At 40.9% G+C, this 24,294-nt stretch overlaps 1 long non-coding RNA gene across 1 annotated transcript; it reads right to left on the bottom strand.

The window, feature by feature from the left end:
* Nucleotides 1-22,762: 22,762 nt before the first annotated feature.
* On the bottom strand, nucleotides 22,763-23,900 carry LOC132342167 (uncharacterized). Its single transcript, XR_009490415.1, has 2 exons — nucleotides 23,668-23,900; nucleotides 22,763-23,203 (listed from the first exon to the last, which is right to left on the bottom strand). It is a non-coding gene; the product is annotated as an uncharacterized lncRNA (long non-coding RNA).
* Between the last annotated feature and the right edge of the window lie 394 nt (nucleotides 23,901-24,294).

Below are 24,294 nucleotides of genomic sequence, written 5' to 3'. Positions count from 1 at the left end.
AACTATTCCACAAAACACTAAGTACAATTATTTGTCTTCTCTGAAAGCTACTTTGAGCTGGGTACTTAAGATGTGATTCAGTGAGAAAGGGAAAAAAAGTTGTTACAGGGTGTCAACTATTTCTAAGGTGTTTGTAGATATTTCTTCATTTAATTCACAATAAATCTCAGTGATATAGACTTTTCTCGCCCACTTGGAGCCAAGAAAACGAATTTCAAAGTTAAATAACTAAATCAATCCCACCAGCTGTACTGTAACATAGCAAAGGCCAGATTCAGAGCCTCTAGTGCCAAGGTCCAAGCTCTTGCCACCAGCCATGTCTGTCTAAATAAACAGGTACATGGGAGCAGTTTGTCAGCTCAGAGCATCTTTCATACGCTGTCACAACCATTTGATCGGTTATGTGGCACTCTCTGGGCATTTGATTTCCATTCTCTAAAATGGAAATAATTTCTTTTACAGATTTGGAGATTATACACCATCTTGCTGTGTGCTCAATAAATTACATCTATTATTATTTCATGATATGAAATATAACTTTTCAGTCTGTGCCCAGTAACTCGTGGGAGGCAAAGAAGAAAACCTAAGTTATTTATGTTTTAGTCACCATGGTGCTGTAGAAGTTTTCCTAAAACAATTCTAATTTTTTAAGATTGTCTCATTCTTTTAGTTTTTTCCTTCAAAACACCTGACTAACATGAGTCATTTCATTTATCCTTTTTTTTTCTTATTAGTTTTCATTGGCTTCCTTGTCAAGTTGCCTTAAATAATTTATCAGTTATGCCTGGGCAGCCCTACTTGGCTGGCAGAGCTAAGCTAAAACAAAGAAAAGGAACAGATGTCAAAACTGCATTTGTTTTCTCTTTTTTGCCAAATGTCAGGCAAAGAATGGCACCACTCTGCTCGCCTGCCCATTTCACTGGAGAGTAGTCCAAAATGGTTTATCCAACATCTGCTTTTGTAAGGACCTGCCAGCACTGCCCACATCTGTCCAGATGTCATCTCACACACACAGATAGCTGTAGGACCGAAAGTGAACACACTCTTCAGGGATGCCAAATGCAGCGTTGTTTTCTTCTGCTTTGTTCCAGGACCTGGGAAATGGCAAAGGAATGGTAGCGGGAACTGGACCAAAGATCTAGTCTTTTTTTGCTTCCATTTGCAGAATATTCTTTCCCCTATGTAAAACTGACTGTCATTTTTTTCTCTCTGTTAACATAACAAAGTTTATTAGATTTTTGGTCTGCTTTTGTAAAATTTTAAAATTTTTTAATACAGTTTTTAAAGGCTATGCTACGTTTCGTCTGCTTTTATTTTTTTATTTTTTTTACTTTACAATATTGTATTGGTTTTGCCATACATCAACATGCATCTGTCACAGCACTGTTTATAATAGCCAGGACATGGAAGCAACCTAGATGTCCATCAGCAGATGAATGGATAAGAAAGCTGTGGTACATATACACAATGGAGTATTACTCAGCCATTAAAAAGAATACATTTGACTGTCATTTTTAACAACACAGCTTTGAGGTTAAGCTCCTTAGCTGTACCCTCATTCTTGGGAAGAATAGGAAGGGGAAAATCCATTACTGCTAGAAAACTAACTGCACATCAAGGCCCCAGAAAACAAAGCAGAAGAGTTTACCTAGGGAACCTACGGACCCTTATTAAGTTAACTTTAGGGTGTAGGAAAGTCCTTCCCTGGTCCCATCTCTCTTCCCCAGCATCTCCATCGTCCCTAAAATTTCCAAACACCCCACCTTGCTTTTATTAACCCTGCTTCTTTCTCCTGGCCTTGAAGAGAGCACTAGTTATTTGCTTTCTTCCAATTTCTCATTTAGTGAAGCTTTGTTGGGTGGCTTGGGGAGCTCATTTCACAACTTGAACACTTTGCATTTCAATCAGTATCAGGGTGAAGCACCTACCAGACAAAAAGTATTCTTCATTAAGGTAAGCCATCTCCAAAAACAAATTAGATATATGTATTTAGGTGTCTCTATCTCTTCGTGAATGCCCTAGTTTAGTCTGGGCCAAACCCCTCAAAGGGGCATAGCTGTGTCCTATGCTGCAAGAGGGTAAGAGGTAAATTCTGCCATGCTGGGATGAAAATACAAATGATGATTTCAAGTTGTGTTGATATCCATCTTCCTCTTCCTGTAGAGATACTCATCTCTAGACTTACCCTATGGCAGCAGGTCTAGATCAACAAATGCAGTATTACTATATAGTCTTCGTATGACAATCATTTGAATGTTCTGTTATAGACCTGGGATTGCAAACTTTTTTCTATAAAGGACCAGATGGTCAACATTTGCAGCTTTGCAAGAAGTATGGTATCTGTTGCAACTATTCAGATCTATGGTTGAAGTATGAAAGGAGCATAGGCCATACAGAAATGAATGGACATAGCCTTATTCCAATAAAGACCTATTAACAAAAATAGGTGTCAAGCTGGATTTCATCCATAGGTCATAGTTTGCCGAATCCCATTGGCATGTTGTAGTTCAAGGGGTTGCAAAAAGTCAGACACAGCTTAGTGACTGAACAACTGTAGAAAATGGAAGTAAATATATATTCCTAGCAACCTCTCTGTCCAGTGAGAAATATTTTGCTTTGACCTCTCTCTGAACACTCCTTTTCATAACTAGAACTCTTTCTCTTTTAAAGAGAATAATAGGAATAAAAATAATGCCTACCTCATAGGGTTGTTATGAGGATTAAAGAGTTCAGTGTTTGTAGAGTCCTTTGAACAGGATCTGCAACATAGTAAAATTCTGTGCTGTGCTTAGTCACTCAGTTGTGTCCACCTCTTTACGACCCCATGGACTGTAGCCTGCCAGGCTCCTCTATTCATGGGGACTCTCCAGGCAAGAATACTGGAGTGGGTTTCCATTTCTTTCTCCAGGGGATCTTCCTTACGCAGGGATCAAACCTGGGTCTCCTGCATTGCTAGTGAATTCTTTACAACTGAGCCACCAGGGAAACCAGGTTAGGGGAATATTTGAGGAGATAACACCTGAGCAAAGATCTGAAGGAGACAAGAAACAAACAGGATGGCCCTGAGATGGAAATTTTGTTGATGTGTTTGAGAAGATGGCTTAAGTAAAGTGCAAGAGGATAAGAATGGTGTAAAATGGTATAAAATAAGAGCAGAGAGGTCCCTGGACTCCAATTGACAACTGGAGGATGATCATTCAGCACTGGGTCTAGATTTCACTCCAGGACTTAACAGACATTGTTGGCTGCCAAACAATGCATATGCCATCTAATTCTAGTACTATCTTTGAATGCAGATAAACATTGCCAAAATCCTTCTAATTACAGACAAATATTGATTTAAGGATGCACATGGAGTCAGATTTAACCAAATTTGTGGTGAAGTCTCACTGAGATCTTCTCTGGAAATGTCCCTCTTTTTTGAAAAGAACTAAATAAGTCTCTCTTCTTCCACTGGATACCTGGGATAGTGGCAGCCATCCTGTGACCAAGGAGGGAGCTAATCTAAGGATAAAAGTAGACCCACCAAGATGGCTGATTAGAAAGGCAGAAATAACCTGGGCTCTAATGAGGTCATTGAACTGCTGAAGTAACCAATCCTACCTTGCTATTCCTTTACCATAAAGCAACAAAAATGTCCATAGATTGTAAGGCTAACTAAGCTGGTGTGTTTTCAGTTCAGTTCAGTTCACTTCAGTTGCTCAGTCATGTCCGACTCTTTGTGACCCCATGGACTGCAGCATGCCAGGCCTCCCTGTCCATCACCAACTCCCAGAGTTTACTCAAACTCATGTGCATTGAGTCGGTGATGCCATCCAACCATCTCATCTTCTGTCAGCCCCTTCTCCTCCCCCTTTCAATCTTTCCCAGCATCAGGGTCTTCTCAAATGAGTCAATTCTTCACATCAGGTGGCCAAAATATAGGAGTTTCTGCTTCAGCATTAGTCCTTGCAATGAATATTCAGGACTCATTTCCTTTAGGATGGACTGGTTAGATCTCCTTTCTGTCCAAGGGACTCTCAAGAGTCTTTTCCAACACCACCGTTCAAAAGCATCAATTCTTTGACACTCAGCTTTCTTTAGAGTCCAACTCTCACATCCATACATGACCACTGGAAAAACCATAGCTTTGGCTAGACAGACCTTTGTCGACAAAGTAATGTCTCTGCTTTTTAATGTGCTTTTTAGGTTGATCATACCTTTTCTTCCAAGGAGCAAGCATCTTTTAATTTCATGGCTGCAGTCACCGTCTGCAGTGATTTTGGAGCCCCTCAAAATAACATCTGTCACTGTTTCCATTGTTTCCCCATCTATTTCCCATGAAGTGATGGGACCAGAGGCCATGATCTTCGTTTTCTGAATGCTGAGTTTTAATATATGTAAAACCAATACCAAAAGTAATATAAAGTCACAATGTTATTAAGAAGGCAAGTGTGAATAGAGAAAGAGCATCTGAAACTGAACAAAATCACAATGTAGAATTATACTCACTCATAGAGAGAAACCTAATTCCTGACTTTCCAGTCCAATCCCTGCTTATTAACTCCACTTTAGGATTTGTCCTTGGATGCTTGTGTACTTTCTTATTGTATCCTGTTTGTAAATTCCCTTTTACTTGAATATGCAGAGGATTAGATACCTTCTGGCTGAGAGTCTTAATTTCACTTTTAAACAGGCTGAGTTTGATGGACCTGTGTGTCTGTCAAAGAGGCAATGTCTAATTTGAAGTTAAATATTCACATCTCAGTGAGAGATGCTCATAAGAGAATCATTAATAGATCTAGGTGCAGAAACTGATGGAATCATCCTGTTAGGATTTGACACATGGAAGGAAAGACAGCTAGCAACATACTAGAGTACTGGAGTTGAAGGTAATATTTGAGTGGATGGTCCCCAGTGTGTGTCATGAGGGAATTAGCATAAAAAACACTTGTAGGGATTTTTTTTTCCCCAAAAACACATACTGCAACCCACTGGGGCATTCTGGCCTACTCACAGGAGTAGTGGATACCCGCATGCAACTGGTGGGCAGAATGAGTAGATAAAAATATTGAGAAGAAAAAAATCAAAGGAGAAGAAGCTCTTTACCCCTCTCAATTCACTCATCTGAAACAGAGATTTTCTCATAGTTCATGAATTCTTTATTTAATAAAAATATGATTGATTTATAACATTACATTAGTTTCATATATAAAGCAGAATGATTCAATATTTTTATAGATTATATTCCATTTAAAGTTATTATGAAATGTTAGCTATATTCTCTGTGTTGTACAATATATCCTTTCTTTTTTCATCTTTTGTGATTGGCTTTTTTTCTACTTTGATTGTATTTATTTTTTAATTGAAGGATAATTGCTTTAAAGAATTGTGTTGGTTTCTGTCAAATATCAACATGAATCAGCCATGTTTTTCATTCAGTCGTGTCTGACACTTTTTGACCCCACGGACTACAGCATGACAGGCCTCCCTGTCCTTCACCATCTCCAGGAGTTTGCTCAAACTCATGTCCATTGAATCAGTGATGCCATCCAATCATCTCTTCTTATGTCATCCACTTCCCCTCCTGCCTTCAATCTTTCCCAGCATCAGGGTCTTTTCTAATGAATTGGCTATTCGCATCATGGGGTCGCAAAGAGTCAGACACAACTGAGTGACCAACACAACAGGTAAGTCTGAAGTAAAAAAATATGTGTAAGCTAGTACTAGCTCACTGGTAGGTGAAGCTATGTCCCAGGATCTTTGGCTGTAGAAATCTGAGGATCCCAAAACTGGTGTTGGCTCACTAGTAGGCATAGCCAGACCTCAGGGCCACTGGCCGAGGGTCCAAAATCTCCCAGAGATGGAGCTGGCCTGCTGTAGGCAGAGCCAGGACCCAGGGGTTCTCAGGTCTGTTGACGGTCTGCTGGTTGGTGGGCTGGGTCCTGACCTGCCAGGCTGTGGTGTTGTGATGGCCCTGAGGCTGGTGTCCACCCAGCAGGATGGGCCAGGCCTGTTGCCTACTCAGCAGTGAGTGAAGCTGGATCCTGGCATCTCTGACTGCAAGGCCCAGAGGCCCTATGTCAGCACACTGGCAGGCAGGACTGAGGCCCAGGAGGTCTCAGAACCAGTGCCAGCTCATTGGTAAGCAGAGCCAGGTCTCTGGTTGCAGAGCCACGGGCATCTTGGAGGTAGTGTCACGGCTTATCAATGTGGTGGGCCAGAGCCCGGGAATTTCAGGGCTGATGCCTAGCTCAGTAATGGGTGAGGCTGGTCCTGGGACTAAGGCCACTCCACTGGTGGGCAGAGCTGATCCCAGGGTCTCTGCCTGCAGGGCCCTGGGAGATCTGGGACATGTGTGTTTGCAGTGGGTTATGGAGCCGTGTTCTGGACGTCCTGGTGAACAGGACTGTGCCCTGGGGTGGCCATGAGTTCAGAAGATCTTATGGCAGCAGGACTGCTGGTGGGTGAGGCTGTGTCTCCACGTGACTAGTTGCTTGGTGTCAGGTGTTTCCAATACTGGCACTGAGCGCTGGCTGGGAGGGGTTGGGTCCTGGTGTTCATAGGCTGGAGAGAGAATTCCAAAATGGTGCTTGCTAACACTAGTGTCCACATAGAACAAGGTTCCCAAATGGCCACCCCCAGTGTCTATGTCCCCAGGGTAAGCTTCAGCTGCCTCCCCTCTCAGCAGGCTCTCTAAGATCAGCAGGCGAGTCTGACTCAGGGTGCCTTCAAATTGCTATTGATACTTCTTCCCTGTGTCCCAGAGCATGTGAGATTTTATGTGAACCCTTTAAGAGTGGAATCCTCTGAATGTGACTTTTCAAAATTTTTAATAGGGAAGAATAAGAATTCAGGAAGGGGCCTTATCAGATATAGGAAGTTTAGCTTTTCCATTTCAAGAAAGTAAGAAATGATTCTTGCACCTTTATTTATGTTCGGTTTCTTCAAAAAATGCTATCATTATGTTTTCAAACGTATCATTTTATCTCTGAGTCTTAAAGTGAAACAGTCTCCAGCTGAAAATCAGAACACTTAGCTCTTAGTCTCATTTAGTCAGAAGTACATTTTGTTTCATATACTTCTGTTTCTTTAGCTGGAAAACAAGGTTGGGAATCACTCTATGCTTTACAGGAAAGGACCATTCATTGAGAGGATAAAATAAGACAACTTGTTACATGCTAAAGAGAAATCCTCTATAAACTCAACCTCTTATAGTTACTTAATATGAGCTCTTCTCTGGAGGCTGTCTTCACAGATTATTTGCCAGATCAGTCTTAAAAATGTCAGGCATCACGGAAAGGGAAACCTATAAATGAGAAAGTTGGCCACAGTCAGTCCCAAGGGCCTCTCTAGCACTGGCACTGTGGGAACTCTGTGTAATCAGCTGAACCTTTGCAGAGGAAACAGGCTCTCCCTCAGCTGCATCCACCGGCATCACAGAGGTCTGGAGCATGAAGCCAACGCTCCCTGCTGAGCAGCAAAATGTTTGTGTCACCTGCTATCCTGAAGAAAATGGTCATGCTGCTGGAGGACATAATCAATGGAAAGGAAGCCCAGTCACTGCTCCTTCATGCCCTCCTTCTGCCTGCAGATATAAATGTCAACTACTGAGACATCAGAGTGAAAATCTTTAGTAGCACTGTGGTGTTCCAGATAAGTAGAATGACCTGCAACAATAGAGTTTTAGCAAGGATGGCTGATGGTGTTACCTGTTCAGTAAGAAAAGTAAAATATTTTATATTAACTCCAGCTCTCATTTTTGTTTTCTCATAAAAATTCAGGGAAACAGTCATTGTCTGTGATGTTCCAGGCACTGTTCTAGATGACAGAAGTAATCAGAATTGAATCAGAAATATTTGCTCTCCAAGAGTTTATTATCCAGTAAAAGAGAGAGAAGACAAGTACAACATAAAGTCATTACAATATAATGATGATTGGAATATTTGTGTATTTATATATATGTGAAAGTGAATAAAATCTTGGGGCTATTTTTATTCAAAAGCATCTTGGGGTACTATGAGAGGTAAAGAGAAGGGCCTATGCATTTAGATTTACTAATGACTTAAGGCAAGGCAATTGCAGTTCTCAGTTGTTAGATTCTTTGTCAAGTAAGATCTACAAACACTGCAATAGAATCTAGGGATAACAGAGGGAGAAAAACGGACAAAATTCCACATTCTTTTTTTTAATTTTAGAGATTTAAATTTTCTTTTAATAAGAAAGATCTGTGAGGAAAATTAAAGGAATCAGGACAATCTGATTCATGTATTAACAGTACTACCTTTGAACTAAAACAGGAGATTATTTCAGCTGAACAAATTGCTGATTCACACATTTTTTTTTTTTTAAATCACTGAATTAGATAATTGAGTCAAGTGAAATATTATTTGGCTAATTTCATCATTTTGTTGTTGAAGAATAGTTGCAATTCTTCTTTCTGCCCCTGTGGAGATTCATGCATACTCTAGTCTTAATAAACAAAAGTTGATGCTTAGGGAATGTTAATATTCAGTTTAACAGGTTTCAATTCAGCAAAAGTTTATCAAACAGAATTACACATTATGAAGCTTACATGTGAGACACGTACAGGGCAGAGAGAGAGAGCAGTAGTGAGTGGATCTAGGGCAGCCAACAGAGAAATCACTGATCTACCTTGTTTTTTATGAAAAAGAAGCAAATGTAGAGATCAGAGTGACAGGGACTGAGATTCAAAAAGGATGTGATTGTGTACAATTATTTTGAAAAATTCCAGATTTTCAAGCTTCTGAATATTTTGATTGATTTTAGAGCTGAGAGATCATGGAGGCCTCGAAATAAAACTGATATATTTGATTATCCCATTAATTACTTAAAATTGCAATCATGTATACAGCAGTGTTTTGAGCTGTTGCAATAAAAATATGCCTTTGTGATTTATGCAAACAATATACATCAGCAAAATACACATATGAATTCTTATAGCTCTTTAGCAAGCTCACTTATAGTTTCTACTCCCTATTACCTCCAAGGATAAATTATTATACATACACATTAAGACATAGAAGTATGTCAATAGATTAAAGATGATATAATGTTCAGAGATGGTACCTCTCTGGATCAGAATGACCAATTAATATTTCTCTGGAGGGCCTCTTGAGGGCTTTGAAGTCTCTTATGATATCTGGTCAACTGCTAGTTGGTGAGCAAGGGATATGGGAAGGAAAAGTGTCCTTCCCTGGAGTACCACAGAATTAGAACATGTTGGGCTTTTTCCTGCCAGAGTGCTCTGCCCCGGTGTTCCTTATATCTGGAGCTCTCCTTCCTCCGTTTCCTCATTCGGGCTATTCTACCATGTCCTTTAGTTTTCAGCTGAGTTATTCTTCCCTCTGGAAGCTCTTCCTGACAAAGGCTTTCCCTTTGAACAATGTTCAGTCTTCCTGTCACAGCTCCTACAGCTCCTGTAGTCACTGAGTCAATGGCTACCTTCCTGTCAAACTGTACGTGGGAAAGGATACTGACTTTATTTTGAGCATCGTGTCTGTCTGGCACACAGCGATGCTACTTTTAGGCTTTGTGACTGGCCAGTAAGCTTCCTGCTACAGCGCTCCACTGCCTTCCGAGAAAGGCGAGGGCTGATAAGCAAAGGACTGTGCTTTGCTCTAGGGTGGATGTGAAAATGTCAGTCTGAGGAAGGAGCTAGCAATGTGTTAGGTGGCTTTGTTCAAGGGAACTGGCAGGGTTGAGGAGACTTTGGAAAGAGGAGTAAAACCAGCAAATGTGAGTGCTACACTGAGGTAAGAATCGGGGGCCAACGACCCCTCTTTGTAGTACTGTGTGTAGAAGGATGATTGTAAGCAGCTTGCTGTGGTGCTTCCAGTGTAAATCTTCTCTTCCATCTCTACAGTGAAATCATCAGTAAACTCTAAATTGCCCACTAATCCTTTTGAGAGGGTCTGGTATTAATGGTGACTCAGAGAGGGAATAAATGCTGCAACTGTTCAGTCAAGAGTAAAGACTAATATGGGGATGTGATGGTAGTGTTCCTTGAAAGGAAAATGAAAAATAGAGAGGTGGGAAAGAGAGAGACCAAATAAAACCCCGAAGCCCTTGAAGTAAAGTGAAAGTCGTTCAGTCATGTCTGACTCTTTGCAACCGCATGGACTGTTACCTGCCAGGCTCCTCTGTCCATGGGATTCTCCAGGCCAGAATCCTGCAGTGGGTAGTCATTCCCTTCTCCAGGGGATCTTCCCAACCCAGGGATCGCAAACTCAGGTCTTCTGCACTGCAGGTGGCTTCTTTACCATCTGAGCCACCAGGGAAGCCCTTGAAGGAAAGGATAATATCAAATCTTTGCACTCATTTTCTCTGTTTTCTAACATCGAGAACAGAAAAAGATTCTTCATTCAGTCAAAGGAAAAGTGACTTGATATTTGGCATGAGAGAGAATACTGTGCTGTCCTGTCCCCCCACAAGTTTTGAAGTGTTGGCTGACCAGTCACCAATGTCTGATTGATTTGCGGGGTATTAGGGGGGAGACCGGAGAAGGCAATGGCACCCCACTCGAGTACTCTTGCTTGGAAAATCCCATGGACGGAGGAGCCTGGTAGGCTGCAATCCATGGGGTCGCTAGAGTCGGACACGACTGAGTGACTTCACTTTCACTTTTCACTTTCATGCATTGGAGAAGGAAATGGCAACCCACTCCAGTGTCCTTGCCTGGAGAATCCCAGGGATGGCTGAGCCTGGCGGGCTGGCGCACAGAGTCAGACACGACTGAAGCGACTTAGCAGCAGCAGCAGCAGCAGCAGCAGGGGGGAGACATATAAGGTCCAGAAGCCTTCCCTTCCTAAGCTGGATCCAGACTCTTCCTCACCGCTGTCCCATGGGCTCACACTGAGTGCCCTTACATATGTTTTAGACTCAAGCAAGCTGAGACCAAACCTTACTCCTGTCGTGTTTGTAGTTATGAGTCTCACAGTCAGTCATTTAATGTGTGTGTCTTGGTTTTCCCCCCGAAACAGTGTGGTTCCACAGGAGGGCTGTTAAGAAAATTAAAGGTGTTAGCATTTGGTGCCTGAGGCAAAATCGTGTTCAGCACATGCAATTTTCCTTCCCACTCTGGAAAAAGTCAATAATATGCTTTTTGAAGTTTCTCTCTCCTAGCGTCACAAGTGGCAACAGAAGATGTTGATTCTGAGTCTGCCCTTCTTTTCTTCTAAACCTCAAGTTTGGTACCTGTCAAATCAGTCAGACCCCATTCTTCTTTAATAGTAAATCTAACATTTTTTGAGTGATAGCACATGCCAGGCACTGTTATTTACTTGAGGTTAAATAAAACCGCCACCCAGAAGACCCAGCCTCTATGTAGTACGTATTATCAACACTATTTATAGTCAAGGAAATTGAGACACAGAGAAGGCAGAAAAGCTGCCCAAAGTCACATAAGAGTAAGTGACAAAATGGGGATTATAGCCAATAGAAGACTGTTGCAGAATCCAGTTTTTTTCACCTAAATAAGTGAGGAGAATGAAACATACCTTTGATCAATAATTTTAAATGCAAACTGCTATTACTCATATATGACAAGAGAATTAATTATTTCGTAAAGCCAGGCCCCACTTCTTCTAGTAACTGAGAAGCAGAAATCCTCTTGCCCTTTATTATAAGCAGAAACAGCAACAACTTGGGTATTTGTAAGAAATGTAAATTCTAGTCCCCCGTCAGACCAGATCAGAATGATTATTTTAATTAGATTTTAAGAAAAGTGAAAGTGTCAGTACCTCAGTCGTGTCCAACTCTTTGCAGCCCCAAGGACTGTAGCCCACCAAGCTCCTCCATCCATGGGATTTTCCAGGCAAGAATTCTGGAGTGGGAAGCCATTTCCTTCTCCAGGGGATCTTCTCAACCCAGGGATTGAACCCAGGTCTCCTGCGATGCAGGTAGACTCTCTACTGTCTGAGCCACCAGGGAGGCCTTAAGATTTTAAGAAGATTTCTACAAATGTTAAAGTTTAGGAAGCATGACTTTTGGTTCTCTGAACATTAATGTCCTTATCTGTAGAATGAGGAGCTTGCACTTGAGTTTCCCCAGTTCTGATCTGGAGCTTGCTTGTGGTTCTCACTCCTGGTGGGACTCATGTGTTCCATGCTGGATGGAGGAATTCATCCATTCTCTTCTATCTGCATCAATTCCCTAAAGTACTTCTTTGGAAGAACTGTAAAAATGAAGCTACAGAGACATAGAAAACAATAACAAAATCTTCATATTTTACTAAATTGAGCAGTTTAGGCAACTTCTTTAGCAGGTTTGCTCTTTGCATAAATTTTCTTTCAATCAGAAAGAATTGATCAATCCTTTCTTCATATTTTTTACTGTATGTACTCATTTTAGCTGGGCTTCCCAGGTGGCTCAGTGGAGACACAGAATACAGTTCAATTCCTGGGTTGGGAAGATCCCCTGGAGGTGGAAAAGGCAACCCATTAAAGTATTCTTGCCTGGGAAATCCCATGGAGAGTGGAATCTGGTGGGCTACAGTCTATGGGGTTGCAAAGAGTTGAAACAACTTAGTGACTGAGCACTTACTTTAGTTAAGTATGTATCAGGGTCAATGTGGCATTCTTTAAGATCATTTAGCAGATATTCCCTTCCTCCAATAGAGGATGCAAATGGCCTTTTTGCTTTTACATTCTTCATGATACCCAAGAAGGTTCCCTTTATTTTCCATTATTTAAATGTCATTTTATTACTTTTCCTTGATTTTTATGTTGGTTTGTAAGTGGACATTTTGTTTTAAATGAGAGAAGAAAATTTTGATAATTTAATGTGTGTGCTTTATTTAAATAAAATAAAGTAAACTAAATAATATTCTTCAATGTTTTCTGAGCTTCTTGTGACAAACTGGATGGGTTTTTACTGGCAACTAACTGCTCAGACTGAACTTCTAAACTGTTGGACAGGAGCACAATGCCTGATGAGTGACCTGTGTCCAGGGGGCTGGGTTCACAAATTGTAATAAACAGATATAGATTGACATATCACTGGCTCAGTCTATGCACTAATAGGTGACAGATAGATGGATAGATAGGTAGAAATAGGTAGATGGATAAATGACTATTTTCTGCAGGTATCCTCAGTAGCTGTTCTCAGCATCATGAGCTTGCAGACCCTGTTGGAGATATGCCCATGATTCATCAGTACACTTTGATCACAATAGATCTGGATCTCTGATAGCAGAGCCTTTGGTAATACTTTGACCTTGTTTTGTCTTCTTTTTGCAGAAGAAATGCATTTCTATAATTGGATGCTTTTATTCTTTGTGTATTTCAAGTGTGATTTTTCTTTAGATGTTATTATTACTATCTAATTTAATATATCCTATAATTGTCATAGGGGGCTTCCCTGGAGGCTCAAATGGTAAAGAATCTGCCTGCAATGCTGGAGACCCAGGTTCCACCCCTGGGTCGTGAAGATCCCCTGGAGAAGGAAATGGCAAGCCACTCCAGTATTCTTGCCAGGAGAATTTCATGGACAGAGGAGCCTGGTGGGCTACAGTCCATGGGTTCCAAGAGTCAGACATGGCTGAGGACTAACACATAACTGTCATAAGCAAAAATATAATGAGTAGAACCAAAATTTTTGCATCAAGCATTCGAGTCAGTAGTTGTGGGATTTTTATTTTTAAAAATATATTTTTTAGTATTTTCTAAGTGTTTTGCACTCTCACAGTTCTAATATTGCCAGTGAATAGGAAGCATGTTAATAATAAATAATCTTAAAATTAGTGTTCCTCATCCCCAGCTCCTCATCTCAAGGAACTGATCCACAAGATTTACTTCTCTGTTCCCTCTTTTCCAGCAAGTGGAAGGATGAGGATATTTCTGTAAAATAGCCTCGAAGTCAGCTGTAGGCACTTGTGAAGTTGGAAAATGGCCAGTTTCACTCTGAAGTCTTCAAACTCTAATGCAGGCTGGTTTATTTCTAGTCTTTGTCTCCTATCCCCACTTAGAAAACATTTTGGATGATACTGAGAATGATCTCTTATGATTTTAACTTTTTGACATAAATCACATAATTCATGCTTCTAATTTTCTAATTGCCCTTCCTTTCATAAATGTCATTGCATAATGAAAGAATCACAGGAATACAAAGGACCTCAAAACTTCCTAGTGCTAGAACTTCATGGGGACCCTTGAACCTCCCAGAAAAAGACTAATAGTGAGCAGACAGCTTAGCCCTTAATACCTCCAGGATAACACATTCCATTAACTTCTTCCCAAGGCTAGCTATTCATCTCTGAATAGGAGAAACTTTTTGTTTGCTTGTTTGTTTTTCTCCAACAGCCAAGCATCAAAGGGTAAGAGAGCTGGTCTTCAGATTTCATCTAAATACTTCACAGACAATAAATGTCTTTTTTTTTAATTTTAGAAGATAGTATTATGCTTTACATTATGTTCATTTAAAAATATGCATACTCTAACATACATTTTACATACATTTTCTAGACAAGTTGGAAAGGTCAGATGTCACCTTGTTTATTTTGCAAATACCATGTAGGTATTCAAAAGTAGATTTATGGTTACCCAGACCCCCTGGCCCAGAACCTTCTATTCTGATCCTGCAAAATTGTTCTAGCCACTGAATTGTTCTGTCTTTCTGGGGCTGCTTTTCATACTCATTGTGAATATTAAAAACCCCTTCCTTGAGTCATTGTTCTCCCCCAGTGCAGTCAAGCGTGCTGCTTGTTCACGGCAGAACGAGCACCATGTGTGCAGAGCTTTCGGAGGTGGAGCCTCTGCACCTCCTCTACACCAACACTTGATTTGGAATCTGGAAGCTTCATTCCTGGTGGGGGTAACAGCAACCTTTCCCCCAAATTAATTTCTGTAAGCTGCAGTTCATTAGAGAGAAGAATGACAGCCTTGAGACACTGACGCTGACTTGTGTGTGACTCCAAATCTCCATCACCTTATTTAAAGGTGGAGTCAGCCATTAATGGTGGCAATAATTCCAACATCTTTTAATACTAACAGCAACTCAACCACCTTAAAATAATTCTGGTGCAAGCAAACTAAGTAATTTAAAGGCAGCTCATGTTCTCTCCAAGTTTTCCATGGCTGCTATTGGGAATACTTGATAATTTATGAAGGCTTATACCATCAAATTAATTACATTTTCCGGATGCCACATGTCTTTTTTTTTTTTTTTAATACCAGCCAGCTCTGAATTATGAGTAACAACAACTGCAGCTATTCATTCCTCCAGTTTATGGAAAATAAAACTTGAATCACAGTAATGCCATTATTTCAGGCACAGTCAGTCTAAGATGGGTCAGCAATTTTTTATTCCTCATTCTATGTATTTTTGGTTAAAAATTAGAAGACAGTATTGCAGCTGGGAAGCATTTTTTTTCAGCAAAGTGTGAAAAAACATTGTTAGTCTTTCATAACTACAGAATTTGAGAGAGAAAAACAGTTAGCTGATGGATTATTTGAATTTCTTCTAGAAATGGGAATATGACTAGGTTTATGATTTCACAACACTGGAAAGTCAAAGGCATTCGTGGACAGTCAAAGCCTGATGGAAGTGAAAGTGAATTAAAATGCATATATATGAAATCTAGAAAAATAGTACTTATGAACCTATTTACAGAGAAGAAAGGAGATGCAGACAGAGAGAAAGGTCTAGTGGACATGACAGGGGAAGAAGAGGGCGGGGCAAACTGAGAAAGTAGCATCGACATGCACCCACCATGTGTGCACAGATAACTAGTGGGGAGCTGCTGGACAACCTGGGGAGCCCAGCCTGGGACTCTGTGACGAGCTAGAGGGGCGGGATGGTGGCCGGGGAAGGCTAATTCCTTCCTATGGCTAATTCACATTGATGTACTGCAGAGATCACCACAACATTGAAAAGCAATTATCCTCCAAACAAAAAGCGAATTAAGGTGAGGTTCCTACAGATGAGAATCCAAATAGTGGAAAGATGAGCCCAGAGTCTAGGTCTGTTTCTCTTAATGACTGGTCTTTCCTATTGGATATACCATTAAAGCAGAATGCAGAGGGTTACTGATCCCAACCTGATTAATTTTTCATTCGATTTTAGTTAAGTTGAGAATAGGATTCAGAAACCCTGACCATGTGCTGAAAACACATTTTTTTTCTCTTGTAACATGAATACAATAATGGAAATTTTTATTTATTTCAACATGTATACAAGGAATCCCTTTTTCCCCTAGCCTTTTGCTTCTCTTCTATCCTCAGCTATTTGTAAAGCCTCCTCAGACAACTGCTTTGTGGTCTTTCATTTCTTTTTCTTTGGTAGGGTTTTGATCACTGCCTCCTATATAATGTTATAAACTTCTGTCCGAGTTCTTCAGGAACTCTGTCTACCAAATCTAATCCCTCAAATCTATTCATCACCTCCACCGTATAATCATAAGGAATTTGATTTAGGTCATACCAGAATGGTCTTGTGGTTTTTCCTACTTTCTTCAAATTAGGACTTAATTTTGCAATAAGGAGCTGATGACCTGAGCCACAGTCAGCTCCAAGACTTTATTTGCTGGCTGTATAGAGGTTCTCCAGCTTAGGCTAGAGAGAACACAATCAATCTGCTTTAGTTCCAGAGTTTCAGAGAATAGCAAGGAGCGGTAAGAAGGCCTTATTAAATGAACAATGCAAAGAAATAAAGAACAACTAGTGATCTCTCTAAAATGGGAATGACTAGAGATTTCCTCAGGAAAATTGGAGCTATCAAGGGAATATTTCACACAAAAGTGAAAGTGAAAGTCACTCAGTTATGTCTGACTCTTTACAACCCTGTGGACTATACAGATCATGGAATTCTCCAGGCTACAATCCTGGAGTGGGTAACCTTTCCCTTCTCCAGGGGATCTCCCACATTTCATGCAAGGATGGGCACAATAAAGGACAGAAAAGGCAAGGACATAACAGAAGCAGAAGACATTAAGGAGAGGTGACAAGAGGTGACACAGATAAACTAAACAAAAGGGATTTTAATGACCTGGATAACCATGATGGTGTGGTCACTCACTGAGAGACAGATATTCTGGAGTTTGAAGTCAAGTGGGCCTTGGGAAACAATGTGTGTGAGTGTGTTCAGTTGCTCAGTCGTGTTCAACTCTTTGTGACCTCATGGACTGTAGCCCACCAGTCTCTTCTGTCCATGAAATTTTCCAGGCAAGAGTACTAGAGTAGGTTGCCAAGGTGTTCATTTCATGCTCCAGGGGATCTTCCTGACCCAAGAATCAAACCCATGTCTCTTGTGTCTCCTGCATTGGCAGGAGGATTCTTTACCACTGTGCTACCTGGGTAGGCCCAAGGAAGCATTACTATGAACAAAGCTAGTGGAGGTAATTGAATCCCAGCAGAGCTATTTAAAATCCTAATAGATGATGCTGTTAAAGTGCTGCACTCAATATTCCAGCAAATTTAGAAAACTCAGCAGTGGCCACAGGACTGGAAAATGTCAGTTTTCATTCCAATCCCAAGAAGGATAATGCCAAAGGATGTTCAAGCTACCATAAAATTTCACTCATTTCACATGCTAGCAAGGTTTTGCTCAAAATCCTTCAAGCAAGTCTTCAGCAGTACGTAAACTGAGAACTTCCACATATACAAGTGGCACTTAGGAAAGGCAGAGGAACAGAGATTAAATTGCCAACATTCACTGGATCATGAAGAGCAAAAGAATTCCAGAAAAACATTAACTTATGCTTCATCGACTACACTAAAGGCTTTGACTGTGAGGATCACAACAAACTGTGGAAAATTCTTAAAGAGATGAGAATACCACATCACCTTACCCGTCTCCTGAGAAACACATATACAGGTCAAGACATGGAACACCCAACTGGTTCAAAATTGGAAAAGGAGTATGACAAGGCTGTTTATTGTCATCCTACTTATTTAGCTTATATGTGGAGTACATCATATAGAATGCTAGGATGGATGAATCACAAGCTGAAATCAATATTGCTGGGAGAAATATAAACAACCTCAGATATGCCTATGATATCAGTCTAATGGAAAAAAGTGAAGAGGAAATAAAGAGCCTCTTGATGAGGGTGGAAGAGGAGAGTTAAAAAAAAACTAGCTTGAAACTCAAGATTCAAAAAATGGAGAAGCAATGGAAACAGGGAGAGACTTTATTCTCTTGGGCTCCAAAATCACTGCAGATGGTGACTGCAGCCATGAAAATAAAAGATTCTTGATCCTTGGAAGAAAAGCTATGACAAACCTAGACAGTGTATTAAAAAGAAGAGACATTACTTGGCCAACAAAGGTCCATATAATCAAAGCTGACTTTTTCAGCAGTCATGTGTGTATGTGAGATTTGGACCATAAAGAAAGATGGTTAGATAGCATTATAAATCCAATGGACATGAATCTGAGCAAACTCTGGGAGACAGTGGAGGATAGTAGAATCTGGTGTGATGCAGTCCACAGGCTCACAAAGAGCCGTCTTACAGATCGAACAACAACAAGGCAAGGAGTCCCATTGACTTGTGCAATAATTAGAATAGCAGTTAGGAAAAGGAATTTGGGAATCTGACAAGTCTCAGAGATTTGCCTTTTGAGAGCTGTGTGACCTTGAGCAAATTATTTAATCACACTAACTATTAGTGTATCATCTAAACACTGGTTGACACACTAAGTTTCATGGACCAAATTCAGCCCACTTCCTGTTTTTGTAAATAGTTTTACTGGAATGGGGCATGCTTATTCATATACATATCTCTGCTGCTTCTACACAACAAGAGCAGAGTGGGTATCTAAACAGGACACTTGATGCCCACAAATCTTAAAATATTTGTTGTCTTGTTCTTCACAGAAGTAATTTATCAATCTCTGATTTAAGAAACTGATGTGATAGTGTCTACCTCATAAGATGATTGTGATGATTAAGTGGGATAATGCATACATATTGCTTAGGACTTGTCTGGCACATGGTACATTCTCATTAACTGCTGGGTATCACTACTTGCCCTTTGTAGAATTTACACTCAATGCTGGAGGCAGTATGACAAATATGGCACAGCTCCATCCTTAATGACCTTAAACAACATAGTATGATACTGTGACAGAGTAGCACAAGATGCTCAATGGGGACATGCAGGAGCTGTATACAGTACTCACCTCTTCTTTATGTTTATTATGGGATCTATGATATAAAAAATGATGTTTAATGAGGGAGTCAGGATCAAGATGGCAGAGGAGTAGGAAGCAGAGTTTACCTCTCTCCATAGAAATATTGAAAATACATCAACAATTGGAAAGATTTATAGAAAAACAGCTGCTGAGCCCTGACAGAAGACCTCAGCTATCTTTTCATAAGAGAAAAAGAAGGGATCAGGGTGGGATCAGCACCCTGGGGAAAGAATTGTGAAGGAGGAGTTTCCCACACCTTGGGAAGTCTCCTCACTAGCAGAGAGATCATACTGGATGGAGGGGGGCGCAGTTTGGGAGCTTAAGAAGGGAGAGCAGCAATGAGTCTGTGGAAAGCAAGATGGAGAATAACCTGCCCAGAGGGCTGGCACCTCTTCCATGCACTTTTCAACCTGAGATACATCTCTGTTGGTGAGGGCAAGAGTTGAGTGCTGAATCTGACTCCCAAAGCTTAGTCCCAGGAAGAGGGCCAGGGTTGGGTGCAGAAGCAGTGTGGAGAGATCAGATCTTGAGAGATCAGCGTGGAGAGACCAGGTCTTCAGGAAGAAGCCTGAGAGATGCAAGACATCATTATTGGGAGGTGTATACAGGGGAGGGTCGGGGAACACGTAAGAACTTCTTTCCCTGTGAGCACTCAGTGCAATAGGACACTGCCTACAGGAGCTCTGGGGAAGGCTGAGGGTTGCCACCACCACCTTGGGCTCCAATGGCAGGCACTGACTGCCCCTTCCAGACCCTTGGGAAGACACCAGGATCTTCCCCAGCAGGGAAGACTCCATCCCTACTGATCAGGAAGGCACAGACAGATCCAGTCTCTAGGAATTCCACCAGCAGTCCCCAGGACCTGCACACTTTTCCAGGAGGGCACAGACAGCTTCTGCAACTAGAAAATCCTCCAGGGGGTGCTGAAACTTGTCCTGCTGTCCTGGGAGTGCTCAGATAACTCCGTTCACTAGGAAATTTCTCAGCGGGTGCCACGTCCTGACCCCACTGTCCCAGGAAGGCAAAGCTACCTCTTCACATTGAATGCACTGATACTAGGAAATCTGCCAGTGAATGTCAAGACCTGTTCCACTGTCCTAGGAGGGTACAGACAGCTTTGCCCACCAGCAGATTCTGCCAGAGGACTATAAGACCAGTCCTGCTGTCCCAGGAGTGCACTGAAATCTCTTGCTACCAGGAAATCCATCAGTGGGTGTTAGAGCCTGCCCTGTTATCCCAGGAGATGCAAATAACTCTTGCTACTAGGAAATTCACCACTGGGTGTCTGGACCTGCCATGCTGTCCTGGGGTGGTATAGATGGCTACCCCCCACCCACCAGAAAATTTGCCCAGACGAGGGGTTGAAGCCTCACCTGAGACCCAAGGACTATGTAATGAATGAAGAAGAGTTAAAATCTCTCCTCACAGTTGCGTGACTGTGGAGTTAAACCTCCACCAATGGTTTCCTAAACCTGGCACTTGCGAAACACCTGCAAAGACAAGCGCTCTTGAGCCGGGAGCGGTCTGACCTTGGCAGCTGTGGGCTCTGTGGGCACGCACACCTGGGAGCTGAGCCAGACCAGAGTCTGAACTGCCTCCATAGCTCCCACAGTGTGTCCAGGGGCACGACTACTTCAGCTCTAGGGCCTGACCTCAGTGAAGCTGTGCTGGTGTCCGAGAGACAACAATGCCTGAAAGTCACCAGGTCCAATTGCAGGCATATGCCAAGCTAAGGTGGACTGAGAGCAGTGCCAACAGCAGTGCACTTTGTGAGCCCAATAAGCAAACGAAAGGGGACACAGCAGAGCACATTTACAGATGACCCTCTCTAGAGGAGAAATACTCAGTGGCTTCTGTCCAGGTGGGAGTGCTCCTTTCCCCCATACCTTGCGCTGTGGATGAGAATCTTAGCTAAGAAAAAGATCTGGAGCCTCTACTCCAACAACTGTGGAGCAGATACTTCCCCTAACAGGGCAGTGACACAGAGCAAAGGAGAGGGCCCTATTCAACATCCATGACTGGCTCTGCTCACGACAACACCAATCAAACCCCCTATCAATGGGATAATGACCCAAGCCTCTGGAGCGACCTTACCTTTGGGGTCAGACACTAGAAACAAGAGGAAATATGATCCTGCAGCCTGTGAAAAGGAGACCACAAACACAATAAGCTTGACAAAATGAGATGACAACAAATTTGCAGATGAAGAAGCCAGATAGAAAGCTATAAGAACAACTGAATGAAGGGGAGATAGGCAATCTACCTGAAAAATAATTCAGAGTAATGATAGTAAACATGATCCAAGGCCTCAGAAAAAGAATAGAGGCATGGATCAAGAAGACACAAGAAAAGTTTTTTTAAAACCCAGAAGTACTAAAGAACAAACAAATGGAGATGAACAAGACAATAACTGAAGTGAAAAAATTCACTAGAGGAAATCAATAGCAGAATAACTGAGGCAGAAGAATAGATAAATTACTTGGAAGACAAAATGGTGGAAATCAATGTCATGAACAGAATAAAGAAAAGAAGAATAAAAAGGAATGAGGACAGTCTCAGAGACCTCTGGGACAATATTACATGCATCAATATTCAAATTATTCTACTCCCAGAAGGAGAAAAAGAGATGGCCTGAAAAAAACATTTGGAGAGACTATAGTCAACAAATTCCTTAACATTGGGGAAGGAAATAGTCACTCAATTCCAGGAAGAACAGAGAGTCCCATACAGTATAAACCCAAGGAGAAACACATCAAGTCACATAATAATCAAACTAACAAAAATTAAATACAAATAAAAATATTAAAAACAGTAAGATAAAAACAACAAGAAACACACAAGGGAATATGTATAAGGTTATCAGCTGATTTTTTCAGTAGAAACTCTGCAGGCCAGAAGGGACTGGCAGGATATATTTAAAATGATGAAAGGGAAAAGCCTACAACCAAGAATACTCAACCCAGTAAGACTGTCACTTAGATTTGATGGAAAAATCTAAAGCTTCATAGACAAACAAAAAATAAGAGAATTCAGCACTACAAACCAACTTTACAACAAATGCTAAAGGAACTTCCCTACATGAGAAACACAAGAGAAGAGTACAAAAGACTAAGGGAAGAAAAAAGGCCTACAAAAATAAGCCTAAAGCAATGAAGAAAATGGCAATAGGAACATACATATTAATAATCACCTTAAATGTAGATGGATTAAGGGCACCAACCAAAACACATGTACAGGCTAGGTGGATATGAAAACAAGACCTATATATATGCTGTTGCTTCAAACCTAGGGACACATACAGACTGAAAGTCAGGAGATGGAAAAAGATACTTCATAAAAAAGGGAATCAAAAGAAAGATGGAGTAACAATACCCACATCAGAAAAAAATAGACCTTAAAATAAAGACTGTTACAAGGGACAAGGAAGGACACTACATAATGATCAAAGGATCAATCAAAGAGGATAAAACAATTGTATATATTTATGCATCCAACATACGAACATCTCAAAGTGTAAGGCAAATGCTAATAGCCATAAAAGGGGAAATACAGTGGGGGAAATTAAACACCCTACTTACAGCAATGGATAGCCCATCCAGAAAGAAAATTAAGATGGAAGCACAAGCTTTAAATAACACATTTTACAAGAAGACTTTAATTGATATTTATAGGACATTTCATCTGAAAGCAGCAGAGTACACTTTCTTTTCAATGTTCAACTCTTTGTGATCTCATGGACTCTAACAAGCCCAGATCCCCTTCCTCTATTATCTCCCAGAACTTGCTCAAATTTATATCCACTGAGTCAGTGATGCTATCTAGCCATCTCATCCCCTGCCACCCCTTTTGTCTTCAATCTTTCCCAGCATCAGGATCTTTTCCCATGAGTTGGCCCGTCGCATCAGGTGGCCAAAGTGTTGGAGCTTCAGCTTCAGCAACAGTCCTTCTAGTGAATATTCAGGATTTGATTTCCTTTAGGTTTGACTCATTTGATCTCCTTGCAGTCCACAGGACTCTCAAGAGTGTTCTTCAGAAATCTCATAAGAAATCAGAAATCAATTACAGGGGAAAACCTAAAAAGCATAAACACATGGATCACTGAATAAATGAAAGAGAAAATATTTTAAAATACCTATAAAAATTAAGTGAAAACATGATGACCCCAAATCTATGGGATGCAGCAAAATTAGTTCTAAGAGGGAAGTTTATAGCAATATAATCTTATCTCAAAGAACAACAACAAAAAAAACCCTCAAATAAACAAACTAACTTTATATGTAAAGCAAGTAGAGAAAAAAGAATAAGCAAACCCAAAGTTAGTAGAAGGGATCTAATCATAAAAATCAGAGCAGAAATAAATGAAATAGAGACAAAGAAAACAGTAGTAAAGATGAATGAATCTAAAAGCTAGTTCTTTGAGAAGATAAACAAAATTGATAAATCTTTTGTTGTAATTGTTCAGTCTCCAAGCCATGTTCAACTCTTTGAGATCCCATGGACTGCAGCATACCAGACTCCGCTGTCCATCACTTTTTACCTATGCTTGCTCAGATTCACGTCCATTGAGTCAGTGATTTAATCGAACCATCTCATCCTCTGCCGTTCCCTTCTCCTTTTGCCTTCAATCTTTTACTCTTTACAAACTCTTCCAAAAATTTTCAGATGAAGGAATCCTCTCAACTTCTTGCTATGAGGCTACCATCACCCTGATAGCAAAATCAGACAAAGACAACACAGAAACAGAAAATTATAGGCCAATATCACTAGTGAACATACACACAAAAATCCTCAATGAAATACTAGGAAACAGAGAACAACAACACATCAAAAGGATCATACACCATGATCAAATGAGATTTATCCCAGGGATGCAAGGATTCTTCAATATATTCAAGTCAATCAATCTCATATACCATATCAACAAATTAAAGAATCAAATCTATATGACCATCTCAATAGATGCAGAAAAATCTTTTGAAAATTTAACACCATTTTATGATTAAAACAGTTTCCAGAAAACAGGCTTAGAAGGAACTTCAGTTTAGTTCAGTTCAGTTCAGTCGCTCAGTCGTGTTCGACTCTTTGCGACTCCATGAACAGCAGCACGCCAGGCCTCCCTGTCCATCACCAGCTCCCGGAGTTCACCCAGATTCACGTCCATAGA

This window comes from Bos taurus, chromosome 14 (genome assembly GCF_002263795.3).
Source record: "Bos taurus isolate L1 Dominette 01449 registration number 42190680 breed Hereford chromosome 14, ARS-UCD2.0, whole genome shotgun sequence".
Lineage (NCBI taxonomy): Eukaryota > Metazoa > Chordata > Mammalia > Artiodactyla > Bovidae > Bos > Bos taurus.
Note: the sequence above shows the minus strand (reverse complement) of the source record. Positions and strands in the feature narration are given on the sequence as shown.